General features: G+C 46.7%; 1 protein-coding gene across 1 annotated transcript in view; it reads left to right on the top strand.

Moving 5' to 3' along the window:
- The window catches only part of PCCA (propionyl-CoA carboxylase subunit alpha), a 935,313-nt gene that overhangs the window by 245,445 nt on the left and 673,248 nt on the right, over positions 1-16,620 (top strand). The gene's annotated exons all lie outside the window — the stretch shown is intronic.

The following is a 16,620-nucleotide window of genomic DNA, read 5'->3' as shown; positions in this document are numbered from 1 at the left end:
TGGGGAAATGTCACTTCAAAGTAACTTCAAGTCTATACTCTGTCCTTCTATTTTTCTTTTCTCCTGTGTGTTTTTTGGAGTACTGTTGGCTTATGACATTATAACTGTAGATCTGTATTCGCTATCAAAAGCATGAGAACAAAGTTTATACTGGCAGCATCCGTGGCTACTAGCTAGGAGACTGGTCCTTAAACTGCCACATTTTTGCAAGCCACACAAATTTGCTGCACAATCACCTTTCGCAACATACTTACTGGAACCTAGCACCACAATTTCCATAACTGTGAACGTCTTTAATTTCTAGTTTGGTAAAAGGGGGGTTTAGAGATTTGGTTACTGTTGTGAAAGAATATAAATCTGCTCAGGGGATCCTGCAGCTGTTCTTATAATTGTCATCCGTATCAAAGCATATGGTTACTGCTTTTACCGGTCTTATGCACCACTATTTGAAAGTGTTGTCCTTATAGTTCAACAAATTTAAAGTTACTCTCTCACTAATCAATTTTAGGTCTAACTATAAATTAAGACATGCAACACTCATCTTTCCAGCTGCTTGTTCTGTCTATCTCTGCAATAGTGCAGAATAAGCGCCGTCTGAAGATCCTGCAAAATCTAAACACTTAAAGGGTAACTCCACTTTTGTGGGGAAAAATGGCAAATAAATTGCTACACTAATCATATTGTAAATGACTGTTATTAAAAATTAACTTTCCTTTTCAATCTGCAGCCACTCATTTTCTGAGAATGCATTGCAATATGGCTACATGGAGTTCTGTACACAGAGTGTGTACTGACCACTGCCCGGAAACATATAAATAATAATAAAGCAACCATGTAAAAAACAAAATGCATATTGATAAAAAAAAAAAAAAAATATGATGGTGCCCCCGCGGAAAGGCAAATGCACGTGTCAGTCACACACATGTGAGGTATCACGGCAAAAGTGAGATCATGGGCAGTAATTGTAGCACCGGACCTCCGGTTTAAACCTACAGTGGTAACCTGTAAAGGCTTTAAAAACGTCACATATGGATCATAAAATTTACGACGCCTGCCACTATTGCACAGGCATGTGCAATTTTAAAGCATGACATATTTGGTATCCATTTACTCGGTGTGTCATCTTTTATATTTGACCAAAAAAATTGATTCTGTATTGTGGTGTTTTGCATTCAAATTCAAATATTGTATTTTATCCCCCCCCCCAAAAAAAAAAAAACAGCTGTGCAAATACTGTGTGACACAAAAATTTTATTCTGTAGGTCATTTGCTTTAAAAAAAAAAAAAAAAAAAAGTTTGGGGGTTTTACCTAATTTTCTAACAAAAGTACATATTTTTACATGTAAATAAGTGTCAGAAAAAGGCCCGGAGGTTGCAGAATATTAATATCTAATATTCTTGTATTTCAAGGGCGTTTCTGGATAAAATAGGATTTTTTAATACAGCTTACCTGTAAAATCCTTTTCTTGGGAATACATCATGGGACACAGAGCCTCGATTACTTAATGGGTTATGTAGTCACCACAGGTGGCATTAAGAATTTAGTTTCTCCCCTATATAACCCCTCCCAAATGGAGAGTACCTCAGTTTTTGTAGCAAAGCAATAAGTGTCCCACGTTGAACTCCGAAGAGGGGCGGGAGCTCTGTGTCCCGTGATGTATTCCCAAGAAAAGGATTTTTACAGGTAAGCTGTATTAAAAAATCCTATTTCTCTTTTTGTCAATGGACGGACACAGCTCCTTAAATCTTGACTTGTTTATGTTCCTGTTCTATAGGAGAGGACTAGGCAGAACATGTTGGATATTTAAATACATGTTACTTTAAACAGACTTAAACAGCCTCGCCCAGGGGGTGGTCCCTCCAGACATAAAACTCCACCCTGCAGTCAGCAGCTCAGTTTTTTTCTGCCTAGTTGAGGAGCACCTGGCTCCCTTTGGTCTCAGGGTCCTGAGGACATTTTTTATTTATTTTTATGATTTTATTTTGAAGAATCTTCTATCAACTGCCAGCTGGGTGTCAGGCTTTATAATATAGATCCTTGTAGTCCTCTCAGTCCGGCCATCGAGTGTGAGCAGGCCTTAGCTACGCGCTGGGACGGCCACGACATACCCCATGGCTCCAGGGGTGGCCGGTGAGCTATATGCTCCAGGGTTCACATATGACCGGACTGCTTGCTGTCTCAATCACAGTAGACCAGGCCTCCAGCTACTCCGTACTACTCAGTTGAAGGTCTGTCAGGAACGCACCAGCAGGTCCTCGCAGGGACAGGTAAGTACAGTTCCTCCTGCCTCGGCAGGATGGAACAGCTGGGCATTCCCGGGAAAGCGGGTTCTCCTGTCCTCTTCCTCTCCCTCTGTCACTTTTTTTTCTCCTTCCCTTGCGGGGCTCACTGCGACCGGGGTATACCTTTTATGCGTTTCCAGGTCCCGGTTATGGTCTGTGGGGGTGTCCAAGCCCACTCTCTGTGGGTGGTAGTCTTTTTGGTGGGAAGCCTCCACCGTGGCCTTTTCGTCCACATCACTGTATTTGGGCGCCATTTTGGTAGCGCCGGTGCCATTTTTCTGTGACCTGTGCTTATTATTGAATTTCCCATTGGACATTTTGCCATGGCCACGCTGTGACGCAGGTCGGCATTGCGGGCGGCTATTTTCTTGTGGTCCGAGCCCTTTTCTCTGAGGTGTTTTGGCGGCAATTTTGGAGTGGATTTTCGCCTCTCGTGCTGGACTAGCTTCCTGAACGGCACAGTTCACCTCACAGGTTTTCCTCAGACACACGCTGTGTGTGAAAGGAGAGCAGGCAGCGGCACTGAACAGATTATGACTGGGTGGTGAGTCCCCTGGGTAACGCCCTGGTCTGTGCAGCATAGGAGGGTGGACATTTTTGTCTTGGCTACATCCCTAAGGGCTGTTAGTGGGCTACATGGAGTCAGTGGCTGACCTTTCTTCCCCAAACATTCCTGAGGCATAAGGGTGGGTAAAAAGCGCCCCCATTCCCCCGGAGCGGTGAGCCGTTCCATGTTCACCATGCTGGGGTCAGCGTTGCAACCTATATTGGCTGCAACTTTGGTGTCTCGGACACTCGCTGAATAGGCAAAAATTTTCCAACAGACAGAGGAGCATCAGCTTCCTCCAGAGTGCGTAAGGTTGGCCGACCAATTGGTACAGGGCCTTATGTATGTCTGTTATGCCACTCTGGATGCAGCCACCTTGATTTTCAGAGCCTCTGTATCTGCGGTGGTATTGCGCCACCTGATTTGGCTGAAATACTGGTCCGCTGACCAAGCTTCCAATAAAGCTCTGGCAGATCTGCCTTTCAAAGGTGGGAGGCTCATTGGTACCTCGCTATACAACATTATTTTTTTATCAAAAAAAGTTTTTATTAAACAAAAGAAAAAGATACAGTACATACAAAAGGATGTCATAATAACCAACACGTGTATCTGACAGTATCTCTGAACATTTAGGTATGTCTTCATTCCCTAATGATAGAAACATCAGTCAAAACCACACAATCGGTGCCAATAACAGCTCAATATTACAGAATATAAACATCACGTGCTGCTCGGGGTCCTGTCCCCTCAAAACAATTACACCCCCTGTCGGCCAAAAGATGGAGCAAGCGCATCAGGCCAGGGTCCACCTGTCTATACACATGTGTCGGTAGCTTTGAGCCACTTATCCCATATCTTCCCGTATTTAGAAGGGCAACTTCTGTGGGAGTATATCAGTTTTTTGTATGGTAAGGCTACATTAACCTCCGCAATCCAGTGCGAAACAGCGGGGGGGATCGGGCCTCATCCACATTCTAGCAACCACCTTACGTGCAGAAAAAAGCGTTTTGTGTAAAAATATTTTAGAAAATTTATTAATGTCGGGGTTAGGGAAGATTCCCAGGACACACGATTTTGGTTCCAGGGTTATAGGGGACCCCATGGTGTCGTGGAGGAACTTTACAACCTGGGACCAGAAGACCTGTATCTTAGGACAGCTCCATAGGAGGTGGAAGAAAGTAGCTATACAACATTATTAAGGATGTCACTGGAGGTAAGAGCACACTTCTCCCTCAGTCCTCTAAAAGAAGGAGCCACACCGTAAGCCGGGACCTTCCTTTTCCATGCAGAAGTGGTATTTTCGTCAGTCAGGGTCCACGGGCAGATCCCCCCAGACTGACAAAGGTCCAGCTGGGGGACAGAAGCGTTCCTGGGTGCGCAAGCCAAACAAGCCAGCTAACAAGACTACTACCACATGAAGTTTTGCCCCCACCTGACTCATGGGTGGGGGGGGGGCGACTTTGCGGGTTTGCAGATTGGTGGACCTCCCTGCTCGCCGACCAGTGGGTTTGCGAGGTGGTCACTTCTGGGTACAAGATAGTTTCTTTCCTATCCTATCCTCCAAACAGATTCTTTCCCTCAAATCTTCCTCTTACCCTGACTCGTCGGACTGCCTTAATGGGGCAGTACAGGACTTACTAAGGTGCGGGGTAATTTTGCCTGTGCCACTACAAGAAAGGTTTCAGGAATTATACTCAAATCTGTTTGTGGTCCCAAAAGACGACGAAGTCTGTCCAATCTTGGATCTCAAGGCCCTCAATGCCTTTGTAAGGGTTCGAAAGTTCCGGATGGAATCAATTCGTTCGGTGGTTGCTTTGCTCCATCAGGGGGATTTTCAGGCGTCCTTGGACACCAAGGACGCATACTTGCATGTCCCCATCTGCACCAGGCATCAACGTTTTCTGCGCTTTGCAATCGGCGAAGACCACTATCAATTTTGTGGAAATTGCAGGAAACAGGACAGGGGGAGTAATTCCGCAATTGAAAACAGTCGATAAAATGGAATATTTAGGTGTAATTATAACGCGGGATCCAGAACAGTATATCGCTAATAACTTAGAACCTCTCTTGAAAAAATTTAAACAGAAAGCGGAGATCTGGGGAAGACTCCCCCTATCGATAGCCAGAAGAAGTAATCTAATAAAAATGATTTGGATGCCACAACTATTGTACGTACTCCATAATTCACCTGTGTGGATAGCAAAGGCCTGGTTTAAAAAAATTGAGACCCTCTTCAGGGAACTGATCTGGAAGAGGGGGATAGCTAGGATCAGCCTCCAGACACTACAGGCTCCAACAAAAAAGGGGGGACTGGCGGTCCCCCACAGCTACTTTTTAGCGGCTCAATTACAACATTTGGGGGGGTGTGGTATAGAAGGAGGAGGGAGCGCCAGCGGGAAAATTATGCTAATGGGGTCCCCTCACAGGTCAGTGATAGAAACATTAGAGGCGGACTCTTTCCCAGTCATGAATCCTACATTGAGATTGATTAAAAAAACTTGGCAAGCAAGTAAGATAGTACTAGGGTATAAGGGGTTAACAGAGTACTCCCCACTCTGGGATAATAAAAACTTGCAGGAGATAGTAAAAATGGAAGAATTGAAAGAATGGGAAAGGCTGGGTATAACCAGAGTTGATCAATTATATTCAGACGAGACACTGAAGTCATTTGCTGCATTAAAAGAAGAATACGGCATACCAAACTCCCTATTCTGTGCGTACTTGCAGGTCAGGCATGTCCTCCAGGCGCAATTTAAGTTGGGTCGGACAAGGGGGCAAAAAATCCCCCAGCTTCAACGCTTAATCAAAGCTGAGGACCCCAAGGGAACCATTTCAGACCTCTATGCAAAGATCAGTGAGGGGTTCCTCGAGGGAGGAAGACTGGAAAAAAACAAACGGAGGTGGGAGGTGGATCTAGGCCAAATTACAACAGCACAATGGGAACAGATCCTTGCGGCAGGGAATTTGGTATCGCTTGCACCATCGCAGAAAGTCTCTCACCTTTTTTTGTTTTATAGAGTCTATTATACGCCAAAGAGGCTATATGAGTTTGGCAGGAAAGACGACAAATGCCCCAGATGACAAAAGACAGGGGATTTAATACATATGCTGTGGAGGTGCCCAAAATTGCACAAGTATTGGGGTAGAGTAATAGAGATCATAAACACTACTTTCGGGATAAACTTGGAGCTGGAGGCATTGGTCTGTCTGCTAGGATGTATAGAGGAGAGACTCGAGTCAAAAGGTAGAAGGGTAGCTGCTATAAGGTGTCTGTTTCAAGCCAGAAAGCTGATTGCACAAAAGTGGCAGTCAGAGAAAGCGCCAACGTCAACTGAATGGGAAAATTTGATAAATGCCACAGTATGGAAAGAAAAAGTAACTCTAACCAGACAAGGCAATTTTAACAAATTTAAAACAATGTGGGAGCCCTGGTTAAGTAGAATGGGATGTCCACCATAAGGAGAGCTGGGGAAATAAGGGAGGTCAGTGGGGCAGGTCAAGGGCAATTAAAAACAATAAGGTAAGAGTTCGGGATAGGAACTCCCTTGGGAGGAAAATGCAGTATATGTTAAGTGCTTAGAGTAGAGTTTAAAACGCTTAAGGTGGGTAAATAAACACATAAATAAGTAGGGGGGTGGGAAGGGGTAAAGGTAAAAGGAGTATTATAAATTGCAAATATAGAAGTGCACTGTATAAGGATATATGACACGTAAAATGTTTTTTAATGCTTTTCTGTTTTTGTACGGAAGAAAATGAATAAAGAATACTTGAATTTTAAAAAAAAGAACATAAAGGGGAAAATCTAGTGCTCGCCGATTGGATTTCTTTTAATCGGGAGGTTCATTTGCATACTGGGCATGCGTACAGGGAAATTTCGGAGCTTCCCGTGCGCCTTGTCAGTACGCCAAGAAAATCTTGGTAAATACCAAGCGGCGTACCCGTGATTGCGCTGCGTGACGCGGCGCACGGGAATCTCCGACCTGTTTTCAGCCTGTGCTGACCATGAAGGGGAACTCCGTGCCAAATTTCAAACTTGAAACCGGCGCAGGTTCCCCTCCAGGGGTACATTGGGCTCTTAGGCTTGGTCTGGAACGTGAGGGGTTAAACCCGCGCCGAAAATCGGCGCGGGGTTCCCCCCCAGATCCAAACCAAGCCCTCATCGCAGGCACGCAGTCTGGCCCGGACAGGAATGCGGGTGGGGATGAGCGCCCCCCCCTCCTGAGCCGTACCAGACCGCATGCCCTCAACATGGGGGAGTGTGTGCTGTGGGGGAGGGGGGCACTGCCCCCCCACCCCACAGCACTCTTGTCCCCATGTCGATAGGGACAAGAGCCTCTTCCCGACAACCCTTGCCATTGGTTGTCGGGGTATGCGGGCGGGGGCTAATCGGAATCTGGGAGCCCCCTTTACTAAGGGGGCCCCCAGATGCCGGCCCCCCACCCTATGTGAATGAGTATGGGGTACATCGTACCTCTACCCATTCACCTGGGGGAAAAGTGTAAAGTAAAAAAACACACAACACAGAATAAAATAATTTATTAGTCAGCTCCGGGCCCCCCCTTTCTTCTTTAGCTCTTTCAGAAGGGGGGGTTTCTTCTCTCCCGATTTTCCGCCGGAACCCTGGGCTTCGGCGATTTCTGGCGGGGGAGGGCGCCATCCCAACCCGGTCTTATCCGGTGCCTTCCGCCGGGGCCCCCAACCCATTTGAGCTCTTTTTGATTAGGGGGGCATCCGGACTTCGGCGACTTCTGCCGGGGGATGGCGCCTATCCCCCAGTCTTTCCGGTGCCTTCCGCCAGGGCTCCGGTCTTGTTCCTCGTCTTCTGCCGGGGGTGCGCCAACTCCCCGGTCTTTACTCTGCTCTCTTGGCGTTCCCTCTTCTGCCTGTCTCCTCCGGGGGACAGGGCTTTCTTTCTTCTCTGTTCCATCTTCTGCCTGTCTCCCCCGCGGAGCCAGGGCTTTCTTTCCTGTTCCCTCTTCTGCCTGTCTCCTCCGGGAGCTCAGGGCTTGTCTATGCTGTCTTCTCCCTTCTCTTCCGTTCGATGTTGACACGACGAGGTTCCGCGCTGACATGCCGTGTGAGCGGTGGGCATTGACTTATATAGGGCAATGCCACCATGTGACCTCAACCCATGTGACATCACATTCCCATCATGCCCAGGAATGTGATGTCACATGGGTTGAGGTCACATGGTGGCATTGCCCTATATGTCAATGCCCACTGCTCAGACGGCATTTCAGCGCGGGACCTCGTCGTGTCAACATCGAATGGAAGAGAAGGAAGAAGACAAGCCCTGTGCTCCGCGGAGGAGCCAGGCAGAAGCGGAAAACAGCGTAGAAGCCCGGGGGGGCTACACCCCCCCCGCCAGAAAGCGACGAAGCCCGGAGCCCTCCCCCATAGGCAAGGAGCCTCGTGGTGAAGGGGGCTCCGGCAGAAAACAGCCCGGGAGGGCTACAGCACCCCCCCGGCAGAAATCGACGAAGCCCGGAGCCCTCCCCCATAGGCTAGGAGCCTCGTGGTGAATGGGGCTCCGGGAGGGCTACAGCACCCCCCGGCAGAAATCGACGAAGCCCGGAGCCCTCCCCCATAGGCAAGGAGCCTCGTGGTGAAGGGGGCTCTGGCAGAAAACAGCCCGGGAGGGCTACAGCACCCCCCCGGCAGAAATCGACGAAGCCCGGAGCCCTCCCCCATAGGCAAGGAGCCTCGTGGTGAAGGGGGCTCCGGCAGAAAACAGCCCGCAAGGGCTACAGCACCCCCCCCCCCGGCAGAAATCGTCGAAGCCCGGAGCCCTCCCCCATAGGCAAGGAGCCTCGTGGTGAAGGGGGCTCCGGCAGAAGACCGGGGGGGTAGGTGTACCCCCCGGCAGAAATCGGCGAAGCCTGCCCCCCCCCGAATGCAAAAGAGCCTTATGTGGTGGGGGCCCAGGTGGAAGACGGCGAAGCCTGGGGCCCAATGGGGTGGTGGTGGGGGGCCCCGGCAGAAGACCCCCAGCTGACTAATAAATTAATTTATAAATGTGTGTGGTGTATTTTTTTTTACATTTTTTTTTTCCCCCAGGTGAATGGGTAGGGGGTACAATGTAGGGTGGGGGGGCCGGAATCTGGGGGCCACCTTATTAAAGGGGCCTCTCAGATTGTGATAAGCCCCCCGCCCGCATACCCCGACAACCAACGGCCAGGGTTGTCGGGAAGAGGCTCTTGTCCCTATCGACATGGGGACAAGAGTGCTTTGGGGTGGGGGGGCAGTGCCCCCCTCCCCCACAGCACACACTCCCCCATGTTGAAGGCATGCGGTCTGGTACGGCTCAGGAGGGGGGGCGCTCGCTCGTCCCCACCCCCATTCCTGTCCGGCCAGACTGCGTACCTGGCATAAGGGCTTGGTCTGGTTCTGGGGAGGGACCCCACGCTGGTTTTTGGCGTGGGTTTAACCCCTCACGTTCCGGACCAAGCCGAAGAGCCTAATGTGCCCCTGGAGGGGGACCCATGCCGGTTTCTTGTTTGAAATTTTTCGCGCGAAGTTCCCCTTTATCCCGGTCCTGTCGGGAGGAAATGCCTGATCGTCTGTTCATACAATGTATGAACAGCGATCTGTCATTTCCTCTAGTCAGTCCCACCCCCCCTTACAGTTAGAACACAACCAGGGAACATAATTAACATAATTAAATAACTTACGCAAGTCCCGCCCACATATGTAAACATCGTTCAAACCACACATGTGAGGTATTGACGCATGCGTTAGAGCGAGAGCAATACTTTTAGCACTAGACCTCCTCTGTAGCTATAAACTGTTAACCTGAAGAAAAAAAATGTGTGTCTTCGCTTCTGACTGGGAGGACAGGGGCATTTTAATTATTATTATTTATTTTTGTTACGTAATAATTCACTAAGACCTCCCCTTCAGGCTGGAAAGCATGAGTTCAGGGGAAAAAAAATCTCATGCTTTCAGCAGCCATTGCAGCTTTGTTCCTGCATGTGAGATGAACTGAGCATGCTCAGGCAGTTAGAAAATGTTTCCTTTCTTTTTAAAAGGTGAAAATCACTTGGATGCTCATATGGGTGGGTTAGTAATTTAAGGACATCCTTACCAGGTGTAAGCACTTACAAGCTCACCCAAACTAGAGACTGAAATTTGTTCATGTGATTTCAATTGCTTCATTAGAACACGTGTTATAAAAAGCGTGGATCGATCAGTCCTCAGCTGCCCTCAGAGGGGCAAGCTGGCAGGCAGGCTGTTGCTAAACAGAAATGTGGTTTGGGGCATGTTTATTTTTATTTTGCCAATGTTTTTTGTTTTTAAATGATGTTCACTTTGATGTATTTGTCTCTGCTGCCTTATTTTGATAAAAATTTCTGAAGATGTTGGGACGGTTAACCTATGTTTATTTTGATTTTTGAAATGTATTTTTGTTTGTGTGTTTGTCTTTTTTTGCTTTCCTTGTTTTGTTGACCAATAAAAATTACTTTCAAATTTTTAAGTTTGTTTTTTGTTACTTTTTCATGCTACATATTTTGACAGCTGCAGCTGAAATAGGTTTGGGCCTAACAAATTAGGTGTGATTTTTTTGTCTAAGCTTCTTTCCTGTTGTGTAATCATGAAATGTTTGCCATGTTTATTCACCAGGAAATTAAAGACAAAGTGTTTTCTTTTTACTGCAGTGGTCCTTAGCCCTCAAGTACCCCCGACAGGACATGTTTTGTGGATTTCTCTTATCAAGAATTGCTGTCCAGACTAGGGTTGCCACCTCATCCCTTTAAAACAGAACACATATGAATTCCACAGGTTCTGAGGCTAATTTAATTTAGATAAGGCTCCACTTGAGTTCAATTACCACCTTAATCAGCCACAGAACCTGTGTAATTCATATGTGTTCTGTTTTAAAGGGATGAGGTGGCAACCCTAGTCCAGACTGTCTTTTAAAGCACATGTGCAAGATAAAGGAAAACCTGCAAACATGGCCTGTTGGGGGGGGGGGGGGTATTGGTGGACAGGCTTAAAGTGCTGATTTACAGCACTGTGCTTAAATCTAGCGCAGGGCAATCCTATTCTAATTGTGGGTGTTTGAGGGAAGCCAAGTGAGTGTTAGAACCCCTGCTTGTGTTTTTTTTGGGTTGAGCTTTGTGTCCCTTTTCTTAAAATTGGCTTCACTTCCTGTCACACAGCTGAACAGGACGTGAGGTTAAAACCCTACCAATGTCTTTTCTTGGGGACACAGGTCAATCTAACTAGTGTCCCCATTAAGCAAATTGCATTCCAGCACTGCTGTGTACACCCCAAATCATGGGTCTTCAAACTACGGCCCTCCAGTTGTTCAGGAACTACAATTCCCATCATGCCTAGTCATGTCTGTGAATGTCAGTGCATTATAAGGCCTCATGGGATGTGTAGTTCTACAACAGCTGGAGGGCCGTAGTTTGAGGATCCCTGCCCCAAATGATTATTTAGTTTGGGGTTTAGTAAAGGCAAAGACACTCTGCAGTACAAGCGTAGTCGCTGAAAATCAGAGAGGAAGCACTGACGGTTTTAACATCCAATCCTGTAGAAGCAAAGTTGTTTTGTTTTCTTCCTTGCTTGTCCACTTGTAGTGCAAAGTGGATTTGCCTTTAGTAAATGGACCCCAAAGTCCAAGATCCCTAATAATTTGGGGTGTACACAGCAAAATGCTAGAGTGCAATTTACATAATGGGAAACTATTTAGATCGATCTCTGTGTCCCCAAGAAAAGATATTATTAAGGTTTTACCCTCACTTCCTGTTTGGCTATGTGACAGGAAGTGAATGAATTTGAATTAGAAAGGGTGAAGACACCTCACAAATGTCACTATCAGGGGTGCAGACATCCCCAAAAAATGAGCAGATAATACTTATTTGCAAATTAATAATTTTAACATTGGGTGGTGTTAGTGGGGGGCCCTAACACACACACTCATACATATTAGCAACGCTGTATCCTGGCCTATTGGCATGGTTATATTTTCTTAGGCCTCTCAATAAAACTCTCTGAAATGTGTGCTTCAACTAGAACTATAATCAACACTTTTTATTTTCTTTAATTTTGGATAGAGTGAGGGAGGGTTATAGGCCCTGTCAGTTTATTTTGTATTATCTGTGTCCAATTGGGGAGATTTGCCTTCACTTCCTGCCCCATAGCCAAACAGGAAGTGAGAGAAAAACTATGCAAATTAAAGGGAATCCAGTAACCCCCTCCCCCCCAGAACTAGTGTGTGGGTCCCCTGAAAATTCATGGGAGGGTCATACAAAAACAGGGTGTGGCCTTGACGGGAAGGGGTGGGTCATTTTTCTATTGGGAGGTGCAGAAATGCAGTCAGGCCTAGGGCAGCACAAATCCTAAATATACTACTGCATATTAGGGCTTATTTATACCGGATCCGATTTACAGCATGTTTTTATATTGTGGGAGGAAACCCACGCAGGCACAGGGAGAACATGCAAACTCCAGGCAGATGGTGTCACGGGCGGGATTTGAACCAGCGACCCTTTTGCTGCTAGGTCAAAGTGCTATACACTACACCACTGTGCTGAACAAACATGATTGTAGCTGAAAGCATGAGATCTTTTTTTTTTTTTCCCAATACCATGCTTTCCAGCCTTATTAACCCCGCCTCTCTCCATAAAGAGGACCTGTCACACACTAGTACTATTACAAGGGATGTTTACATTCCTTGTAATAGGACTAAAAGTGATCCAAAATAAAAAAAAGGGACAGAAAAGTGCAAAAAGAAAAATATTAGGTAAAAAAATAAATAAACGTCCTTGTCCCTAGTAGCTCGCACTCAGAAGCGAATATGCATGTAAGTCCCGCCCACATGTAAACACCATTCAAACCACACATGTGAGGTATTGACGCGTGCATTAGAGCAATAATTCTAGCAATAATTCTAGCCCTAGACCTCCTCTGTATCTCTGAACTGGTCACCTGTAAAAAAAAAATCAAGCATCGCCTATGGATATTTTTATGTCCCGAAGTTTGGCGCCATTCCATGAGTGTGTGCAATATTAAAGCGTGACAAGTTAGGTATCTATTTACTCGGTATAACATCATCTTTCACATTATCCATTATGTTATTTTTTAATTCATGAACCGTTTTTGTTTTTAGGCCAAAAAAAAAAGGCGTTAGCCAAATTATTGCGCAAATACCGTTGGAAATCAAATCAGAAATTACCGCCACTTTATTCCCTAGGGTGTCTGCTAAAAAATTATATATAATGTTTGGGGGTCCTGAGTAATTTCCCAGGAAATAAATATAATTTTTACATGGAGGAGAGAAGTGCCAGAATAGGCGCGGTATGGAAGTGGTTAAAGTGAAATAATAAAAGTGAAATATTCCTTTAAATTTCATACAGGGGGGGAGGGGGGTATAACATGCCTGTGAAGCGCATGTTTCCCGTCCTTAGAACTGTCCCTGTACAAGATGTCATTTCTGAAGTGAAAAAAAAAGTAATTTTAAAGTACTCATGGCTATAAAGAATACAGTCATTGCTCATTAAAACTAAAAAAAAATGTATGGGGGTCCCCCCAAATTAAATTACCAGGCCCTTCAGGTCTGGAATGGATATTAAGGGGAACCCCGCCGTAAAAACAAAAAAAATGGCGTGGGGTCCCCCCAAATATCCATACCAGGCCCTTCAGGTCTGGTGTGGATTTTAAGGGGAACTCCACCCCAAATAAAAAAAAAATGGCATGGAGTCCCCCTAAAAATCCACACCAGACCCTTATCCGAGCACGTTAACGTGGCCGGCCGCAGAAAAGAGGGGGGACAAAGTGCGGCCCCCCCCTCTCCTGAACCGCACCAGGCCACATGCCCTCAACATGGGGAGGATGTCCCCATGTTGATGGGGACAAGGGCCTCATCCCCACAACCCTTGCCCGGTGGTTGTGGGGGTCTGCGGGCGGGGGGCTTATCAGAATCTGGAAGACCCCTTTAACAAAGGGGACCCCCAGATCCCGCCCCCCCCCTATGTGAAATGGTAATGGGGTACATTGTACCTTTACCATTTCACCCCAAAAAAATGTCAAAAGTGTTAATGACCGTAGCCGGTTTTTGACAAATCTTTTAATAAAATCTTCTTTCCGTGGTTCCATCTTCTTTCATTCGGGTTTCTTCCTCTGCTTCTTTCTTGGGTCTTCTCGTCCACATCTTGCCCGACACCTTCTCCTATCTTCTTTTCCGTCCGTCCGCCTTCTCGTCCCGCATCTTCTGGGTGCTGCGCTTGAAATTGAAGATCCCGCCGTGTTCCCACTCCTGGGACCCGCCCCCCTCTGACGCCACAGGTAAATGAAAGTCCGCGTGTGGTATATGTGCGTCAGAGGGGGGCAGGGTCACATGAGCGTCACACGGCGGTCAATTGGAAGCTGCGGCGGCTTCTTCTCCGGACGGCGCTTTTAAAATTGAATTCCCCCGCCGTGTGAGGCTCTGTGACCCCGCCCCCTCTGATCTGGGGGTCCCCGCAGGATCTGGGGGTCCCCTTTGTTAAAGGGGTCTTCCAGATTCTGATAAGCCCCCCGCCCGCAGACCCCCACAACCACCGGGCAAGGGTTGTGGGGATGAGGCCCTTGTCCCCATCAACATGGGGACATCCTCCCCATGTTGAGGGCATGTGGCCTGGTGCGGTTCAGGAGAGGGGGGGGCCGCACTCTGTTCCCCCCTCTTTTCTGCAGTCGGCCAGGTTGACGCGCTCAGATAAGGGTCTGGTGTGGATTTTTAGGGGGACTCCACGCCATTTTTTTTTTTAAATTTGGGGTGAAGTTCCCCTTAAAATCCACACCAGACCTGAAGGGCCTGGTATGGATATTTGCGGGGAACCCACACCATTTTTTTTTTTTTTTTTTTACGGCGGGGTTCCCCTTAATATCCATTCCAGACCTGAAGGGCCTGGTAATTTAATTTGGGGGACCCCCATACATTTTTTTTTTCCTTTATGAATGAATCCCTTTAGAATTGCCGGGAGCCGACAATTCATTATTGCCGCGTTTGAATTTTAAATGACTTTTCCTTCAGAATGTCATTTTGTGCAGAGACCGTTCTAAGTGCGGGAAAAATGCGCTATTTCACATGCTGACTTTACACCCCCCCTAGGTACGAAATTTAAAGGAATATTTCACTTTTATTGTTTCACTTTAAGCATTATTAATTTCACTGCTCCCGAAAAAACGGCAGTTTAAAAAAATAAAAAAGCATTGATACATGTCCCCTGGGGCAGGACTGAGGTCCCCAAACACTTTTTAGGACAAAGCTTGCATATTAGCCTTTAAAATTAACACTTTTGATTTCTCCCATAGACTTCTATAGGGAGTTTGGCGCGGCTTTACATATTACTTGCAATGCGCTGGCTGCTACGCTGGTTCATGCGCCTAATTAAGGCTTCACCCGGCGCACTAATTAAGGCATGAACTAGCGCAGCGCACAGAGGATAGTAAATCAGCCCCTCAGTGTGCCGAGTGTCAGCATAACGGCATACATCTGTATTTTTCAAGCACTGTCTGCAATCTGCGGCGGTCGTGGGTGACGTTCTGCGTAGCTCCTACCCTCTGTACGCATTACATCCCATGGGCGGGACTTCCTCAGCGTGGGTTAAGGTTTTTCCTCACATGGACACTGTTTTACTGTTTTTCTTATTATATACACTAGCATTGTGTATCTTTACACTTTATTTATATATTTATTTTTGTTTTATTGCGCTGCACTGTTTATTATATGTAAAGAGCCATACCTAATTCTTCACAAGGACAGAGTGGTCCTGCGGCCTCATCTGGTCTTCCTCCCCAAGGTAGTTTCAAACTTCCATCTGAACCAGGATCTGGTTCTCCCTTGTTTTTTCCAGAACCTAGTTCTGCAACAGAAAGATTGTTGCATACTCTGGATGTACTGAGAGCAGTTAAAATCTATCTTAAAGCTACTGCTCAGATTCGGAAATCAGACATGTTATTCGTTCTGCCGGAAGGTCCCAGAAGCGGACAGGCAGTGTCTAAGTCCACTATTTCTAAATAGATTTGACAGGCCATTACTTAAGCCTATGGCTTGAAAGGAAAGGTTCCTCCGTTTGAGGTTAAAGCACACTCCACTAGAGCGGTTAGCACTTTCTGGGCAGTGTATCATCAAGCCTCCATGGCTCGGGTCTGTAAGGCCGCGACCTGGTAGTCAATCCACACTTTAAATGTTACCAATTGAATATAAGAGAGTGAGGAAGGCACCTTTGGGTGCAGTGTGCTGCAGGCTGCAGTTTAATTCCTCACGTCTGATGGCGCCCGGCGGATTTTGGTGTCTCCCTCCCCTCATTTGGTATTGCTTTAGGACATCCCACATAGTAATTACTATGCTTCTCTGTGTCCCGTGATGTACGATAAAGAAAATAGGATTTTTTATAACCGCTTACCTGTAAAATCCTTTTCTTGGAGTACATCACGGGATACAGAGCTCCCACCCCTCTTGATGGGGCTATTAGGACACTTATTGCTTTGCTACAAAACTGAGGTACTCCCGGTATGGGAGGGATTATATAGGGGAGGGAACTTCCTGCCTTAAGGGCGTGCCAGTGTCCATCACCTGAAGGTAGACTCTTTAACCCACATAGTAATTACTATGCTTCTCTGTGTCCCGTGATGTACTCCAAGAAAAGGATTTTACAGGTAAGCTGTTATAAAAATCCTATTATTGGCTCACTGCATAACCTGATGCCGAGTAGGAGTCTTAGGTTTGCCTGGTTCAATCCACAGGAATGCTTAAAGCCCACAGCTCTGTCTCCATGCCGCTTTACAGAAGGCTATGGCGTGCT

The sequence above is a fragment of the Rana temporaria genome, chromosome 2 (genome assembly GCF_905171775.1).
Source record: "Rana temporaria chromosome 2, aRanTem1.1, whole genome shotgun sequence".
Taxonomy (NCBI): Eukaryota; Metazoa; Chordata; class Amphibia; order Anura; family Ranidae; genus Rana; species Rana temporaria.
The sequence above is the reverse complement of the archived record's forward strand: the minus strand, read 5'-3'. Positions and strand labels throughout refer to the sequence as shown.